The sequence below is a fragment of the Spinacia oleracea genome, chromosome 6 (genome assembly GCF_020520425.1).
Source record: "Spinacia oleracea cultivar Varoflay chromosome 6, BTI_SOV_V1, whole genome shotgun sequence".
NCBI classification, from domain to species: domain Eukaryota; kingdom Viridiplantae; phylum Streptophyta; class Magnoliopsida; order Caryophyllales; family Amaranthaceae; genus Spinacia; species Spinacia oleracea.
The window spans coordinates 53,253,763-53,260,610 of NC_079492.1; the positions used below are offsets into that span (position 1 = coordinate 53,253,763).

At 32.1% G+C, this 6,848-nt stretch overlaps 1 long non-coding RNA gene across 2 annotated transcripts; it reads left to right on the top strand.

Annotated features, from left to right (window-relative positions):
* The first annotated feature begins 2,336 nt into the window (after positions 1–2,336).
* LOC110792312 (uncharacterized) lies at positions 2,337–6,529 on the top strand. 2 transcript variants are annotated; one of them, XR_002534353.2, is made up of 3 exons: positions 2,337–3,069; positions 3,522–3,618; positions 6,165–6,529. It is a non-coding gene; the product is annotated as an uncharacterized lncRNA (long non-coding RNA). The 2 variants fall into 2 exon arrangements; XR_002534352.2 differs by having other exon boundaries at positions 2,353–3,069; positions 3,526–3,618.
* Positions 6,530–6,848: the final 319 nt, after the last annotated feature.

Genomic DNA, 6,848 nt, shown 5'->3' on the forward strand with positions numbered 1-6,848 from the left:
TGATGTAATATCCTAAGAAATGTTTTAGGTTGTCCGTATTTAGGGGAAGTGCTGCCGAAATTTTTAATAACTAATTAAGTTTAAGGGTCTCGATTAGTGTCATTAGGATAGGCTAAACCGTGATTAAATCTTTCAAGTTGTTTGAAGAGTTAAAGTTTGTTTAGCAGGGTTTAAAGTTGTAATTACGTTCAGTTTGTTTAAATTAAGTCAAAGTGTGTTTAGAAAGCAACTCGTTAAGGGCGGGCGGTTACCGGTGGTATCAGAGCCGAGGTTATATATATATATATATATATATATATATATATATATATATATATATATATATATATATATATATATATATATATATATATATATATATATATATATTTTGGGTTTATTGTGATCTTCATATCACGACGTATGAGTAAGGAATGTGTTTGTTAGATCAGGTAAAAGCGGAAATAGTTTTGAATTGTTTTACTAGGATAAGCTTAAGGTTTTGAGTTCGCGTTTGAGGAATCGAGAATTGATCCGGAATGGTTGGGTTATTCAAAAGATTAATTTTGCGAATTTGGGTATTGAGATATGTATTGGCTCGAATGTTTAGAGGAATTTCCAAGAACATCATGGATGCACTTATTGTGACAGAATCGGGGAATATTGTGGTTAGAACATTGTAAGTTAGTTTGACATTTGAGAAGTTGAGCCAAGAAGCTTTGAATTTATATTGATATTACGTGTTAAAAAAATATTTAAGCCTCCTTTTGCATAGTAGAAGCTAAATGGTTGATTTTAGTAGATTGGGAAAGAAGTTAAAACAAAAAGAGATAATTGCATAGTAGGGGTAGTAAACATGAAACATTGAAGAAAAGTTTGAAAGGATGTCTGATTTGGGATATAAAGGTGAAAAGAATTGAACAAGGTTTAGGGTATTATTGTACGAATGATGAGAAATAATGCATTAAGAGTTGGAATATAAGGTTTGTGATTCTGTTCGAATTAAAAGTATTTCGTCATGAAGAACGAATTGAATTCTACTTGAGGTTTTAAAGGATTGACTCTTCAATAATTCGATGCAGTAGCCTATAAGTTTGAGGGCATGCGGAATCTGTTTAAATGTGATTATTAGAAATTAGGCATTGAATCAAAGACACGAAATGATGATTTTGGCTCGTGAAATGAATATTGAAACGCAGTGCATGAAAATAAGTTGTAGAGGTTGAAACATTGGTTAAAGGATTAATCATAATTCATTTTCGTTGAGGAAGTAAAATAGAAATGAGAGTTTAAGTAGAATTACGCACTTGAAATTGTGAGTTGAGGATTTTAGATTTCCTTATTTATTTGAATTTATTAGAATTAGAGTTAAGAATAGATAATTTGAGCCTAGGAATTGAGGTCTTTATGATGAAGGGTTGGGAAGAAGAATCCAAAATATGAGTCATAATATGGTTTTGGTGTTCCTTGAAAAAGACCTTAAGATTTTTGTTTTTGAATCTCGAAAAAAATAAAAATGAAATGAACTTGTTAAAGCGAAATATAAAGAAATGGTCGAGTTTTAAAGATATTTAAAAAAAAAAAAAATATTCTTCATAATTTTAATAGAAAATTTTGGTTTCCTTTTCAAATAACCATGAAGCATTATTTATCAAATTCCTCTTCTCCAAGATTTTCTATGTTCGATTGACTCCCTCCTAACTAAGAGTGTATGTTGCTTCATTGCCAAACTATCTAACCCTCCTACACTTCAAAACAATTAAGCAGTATTGAAGCTTCTCTCATGTTCAAAACCCTCATAGGGCTCCCAACTACTTACAGGAATCTAGTTCTTCTATCCAGTGTTATTCCTAAGGTTTTTGGTATCGATTTATTTTATTTTGAAATTTTCTACGTAGAGATTGAGTGACGTCGTTTTGTATGCTACACCATGATTTCGAGATTTGATTTTAAAATAATTATTCAAGTGTCCCAAGGTTTTACGTTTAGAAGTTTTGAGGACAAAACTTATTGTAAGGGTGGAATAATGTAACAACCCTGATTTTTAGCAGTTTTCAATTTGGTGTTAAAGTATATTTACTAGCTAAATTTCGTTCTTAAACCACTCTTAAAATAAATTAAATAATTGGGATTTCGAGTTTGTTATTCTAAAATAATTTGCTTAACATTTCTATTTTAAATCGAATTAACAATTTGTTCTAACAATTTATTTTCCTGAATGAATAAAGGTTTTAACATTTTAAAAAAAATTGTATGGAATTTTTATTTTATTTTATTAAATTGTAACAGCCCTAATTTTAAGCAGATCCTAATATAATATTAAGAATAATCATCGTCTTAAATGTGTCCTTAGAATTTCTCTTAAACCCAATTTGAGATTACGATCTTGAAATTTTATTAAACTGGTGAATGAATTTGAAAATTTATATTATTATCTTTTAAATTAGTCTTTAAATTAATTCTCGAGCTTTACCTCAAGATAAATTGTTTTAACATAAAATAAAAATAATAGACCTATCATTTTCCCCTACCCTCACACTCACTCACTGACTCTCTCACACTCCCTCTATCTCAACCGACACTCTTCTCTCTCTCTCCTCACCATGTCGCCTCTCCCCTCTCCGTTTGAGCAGCCGCACCACCACCGCACCGCGCCACTGTTCTGCCTTCCCTTTTCGCCGGTCACCGCTGATGCGGTTGTTGTTATTAATTTGTGGGGCGGATTCACATCTTCTCTCCCTTCTCGTCTCCTCCTCTCTCTCGTCCCAGCTATGTGACGTCGCCGCCGGTGGTGGCTGCAAAAACCACCCATGTTGATTCTCTCTCTTCAATTGGTAAATTTACTTGAACTTTTTTGTCAAATATATATATAGCTAAAAACCCCCAAATTGAAGGAACCCTAACTCTCTTCCTTGATTCTTATTTTCTCTCTTATTGTGGCGCACCGACCTTCCACTGCCGCCTCCCCCCTCGTTGTTGCATGCGGCGACTCTGCTCCGTCGCCGCCGCCGCTGCCGCTGCTGTTGTTATTGTGGTTCTCGGTCCTGCTATTGTTGAGTTCCCTTCTTGTCTTTCCATTTAAACTTAAGGGTATACCTCAAGCTCAAATTTCCTCTCATTTATTTTAATTCATCATCTTTATGGAAACCCTTTCAGTTATTTAAATCAAGTATTTTTATTTTTATTTAATTGAACAATTCAAAATATTATTTCTTTTTCTAAATGATTACAATGTAACTAAGACTTCATGGTTTGATTTGATTTGATTGATTGAGTAATATTTATAAAGTATATTATTAAGTTACTATTGAACCATATGGTTTTCAATTATAGTTATGTTTAGAAATTAAATTTGGTATAATTTGAATAAATTATGTATTATGTTCGTGTCTAAAATAAGTTTTTGAAAGTCGATTGCGTTTTCTAAAAAGGAATTCAATTGGGTTGTCGTTAGTTTAAAGTAAAATGTGGAGGGTTTGTTTGAATTTAATTATAATTCGAATTCTGTGAGTAGTTATTAATCCATTTTTTTGTACATCAAGATAGATGATTGGAGAAAGGTTAAGGAGATTTGAATCGTGGATTTAAGCAGAGAGTGGTACTCAAATGAGACTTGAGATTTATGTGTGGTGATTCGAGGTACACATCGTCCAACCATCTTCAATGTTGAAATCATATTTTAAGTCTAAGTATTATGTGTATATATGTATATGTATAGATTCTGAATTGCGCTTTGCAAATTTAATTATGCTTTGGAAATTGAATCGTGTTTTGCAAATTGAATTGCGCTTTACGAATTTAAGTATGTTTTATGAATTGAACTATAAATAAATGTCTCACAAATTGAATTGTAATGATTTAAGAATCTTTATTCTTCTAAATGAATATTGGTGGTATTGGGAATCCAAGTAAGAGATGGCAAGGTTGAGAGGTTTTGCGACTAGAGTAATTGAGTTCAACAAGGGTTCTTGAGTTGAATTTGGGAATAAATTAGTGTCATGGTTAATCATGAGGTATGTGAATGAGTCAAAAGGTTAAGGGTGTCTTCAATAAGAGTTAATCAAAAGTGAATACGTTAATGATCAGATAAAAGCCCTTGCATAATGGAAGTAGTCCTACATGAGTTTCTAAGGAATTCAGGTCTTAGTGTTAAACTATACAAGAGATCCTAATGTAAGATTTAGTGGAACCAAAGACACCTCTTTTAATTCTAAATTCTTGTTTCAATAAAGGTTTATGTTTTCTTTCAACCGGGTCATACTTGTTTTTAGTTTTCTTAAAGGACGCTTGTTTTCTTAATCAAGTGTTAATAATAAAAGAATTCTTTTAATATAGTAAATGAGAATCTTTAATCTATTTTAAGTATAACAAAAGCGGAGTTTCTAATGATTCTTGAATGAGTTGTTTCAAGGTTTTATAAACTTTCCTAACAAGCCATATTTATTTTAGAATTTCCTAAAAGTCACATGTTTATCCTAAAACCATGAATTATGGAACTTAAACTAGCTTTGAACAGTATTAAAGTGTTTAATGAACTTAAAAGTTGGAAAGGTTATAACGAAAGATATTTTCAGTTTTATTTTGTTTCTTTAAATGACAGTTTGCAAATAAAGAAATCATTAACAAGTTTTTTAAAAAAGAGTTTATTATGAGAATAAAAATATACTTTAAAATAAATATTCAAGTCTTTATATTTTTTTTTATAACCTAATAGTTTGAAATCGAACGAGAGGACATTTCAACGAATAATAAAGATTATGTTTGAGTAATTATGTTTTATGTAAATGTTTACAAAATACATTTCAGGCACACTAAGTTATAAAAGAATGAATTCGGATATGAGGAGGGTATAAGTTGTTGATAACCTTGGGATCGTAAATGAGTGTTACCCACTAGCAGTCAATTATTAATTAATGGGCTAAGAGTATAACTGAGGGTAAAGAGTGATTCTAAGTTAAAAAGGGAATAGTTGTGAAGAGTGTCCAAATTTTAATTATATTATTACAGTTTGATCAAGTATAAGAGAAAGTGTCAGCAAGTCTTGAGATTGATATTTAATTGGGTTGAGGATTTATTCTGAGAAATAAATTGAGTTGAAATATGATGAGAAATGAGAATGAAGCCAATACATGAGTAAGGGAATGCGAATGATATTTTGGGAACGAAATTGCATATATTGGAAATAAAATGCTTAAGTAGGGGAAAGTAGCCGTGTATGTGTTGCATAGTGCTCACATGTATCAGTGATGAATAACATTGGAAGCGAGTGCTACATCAGTAGACTCGTGGTAAATGGGCTTGACCCATAGTTCGGCGGGATAGACCCGTTAAAGCGGCTTGGCCGTAGAGCGAGTGCTACAAAAGTAGACTCGTAGAGGCGGGATAGACCCGTAATTAGGGACATGTCCTTGTTAAGTCTTGCAAGCGTATGCTTATCAGGAGGGTGACGACCCCCACCAAGTAGAGACAGTTGGTTGAATAACTCCTCTCTATTCGTGTTCACTTTCCCTAACAGTAAGATAATATGTTAGTGATTGTGTAAGCTATTATGTTGAGTTTGAGTTGTGTGTTTTCGTAGCGAGTTATAAATTTTCTATGAATTTGTATTATGCATTTGAATTGTGTTATGAGAATTTTATGAATCAAGGTATATGACTTTGTCAATGTTGTACCAATGAGTTTCACATTGAGTTGTGAAATATATGTATATTGAGTTTCACCTTGCAACATAAATTATGGTTTGGGCAAATTTACTCTTGGAGAAATACTTGGTCTATGGTTATAAGTAATTGTCGAATAAGGTTACGATTGAATTAAAATGATTAAGAGTATGAGAGTAACTAGATGAATCATGAGTTGTGATCTTAACTAATTATGTTGATAGTGAATTTGGATATTAGCATAGAGGTAAGGTCTCAAGTTGTCTTGATAGCACTATGTTGGATTGTTTCTAAAATTATGCTTGAACGATAATAACTTTGCGAAATAGATTTTAAAAGAATAAAGTATGCTTTGATCATGTAATTGTTTTTCATGTGAGTTTAATAAGCGAGGTTGCTTTTCAAAACAAATATATACCTAAAACTAAAACTATTTTGAGCCACCTATCAAATATATTTTAGGTTGGATGTGTGTACTCAGATTTCCGCTGATTTTGTTCAATGAACCTGTCCTGGTGGGGGCAGAGTTAAAATGTTTTGCAGGTAGCGAGAATCGAGTTTCAGTTCAGGTTCAAGGTGCGTAGAGTCCTCCGGATGTCTTATATGTTTCAAGGCGGGTTTATCGATTCTCTAAGTGTATTCAAGTTTTTTTTCCAATTTGTTAATGGGTTGTATTATTCCTTTCTAGAGCTTTTCGGTTTATTATTTATGGATTGTATATCCTTGTTGAGTTGGTGACACCCTGGTGATGTCTTGGGAAATGTTATATGTTGGAATGTTGTAATTGAAGCAGGTGAAAGAAAATCTGACGTAATATCCTAAGAAATGTTTTAGGTTGTCCGTATTTAGGGGAAGTGCTGCCGAAATTTTTAATAACTAATTAAGTTTAAGGGTCTCGATTAGTTTCATTGGGATAGGCCAAACCGTGATTAAATCTTTGCTTTTTAATAACTAATTGCTTTTTGAAGAGTTAAAGTTTGTTTAGCAGGGTTTAAAGTTGTAATTACGTTCAGTTTGTTTAAATTAAGTCTAAGTGTGTTTAGAAAGCAGCTCGTTAAGGGCGGGCGGTTACATTTCTAAATCATTGCTTTTTACTTTCTTAATACTCAGTTCCTTTAATATTTCTAAGTTCCGCAAGAAACTCTCTTAAAGTTCGAAATACAATTCACCCCCCCTCTTGTGTGTGTTCCTACTTGAATATCAATTGGT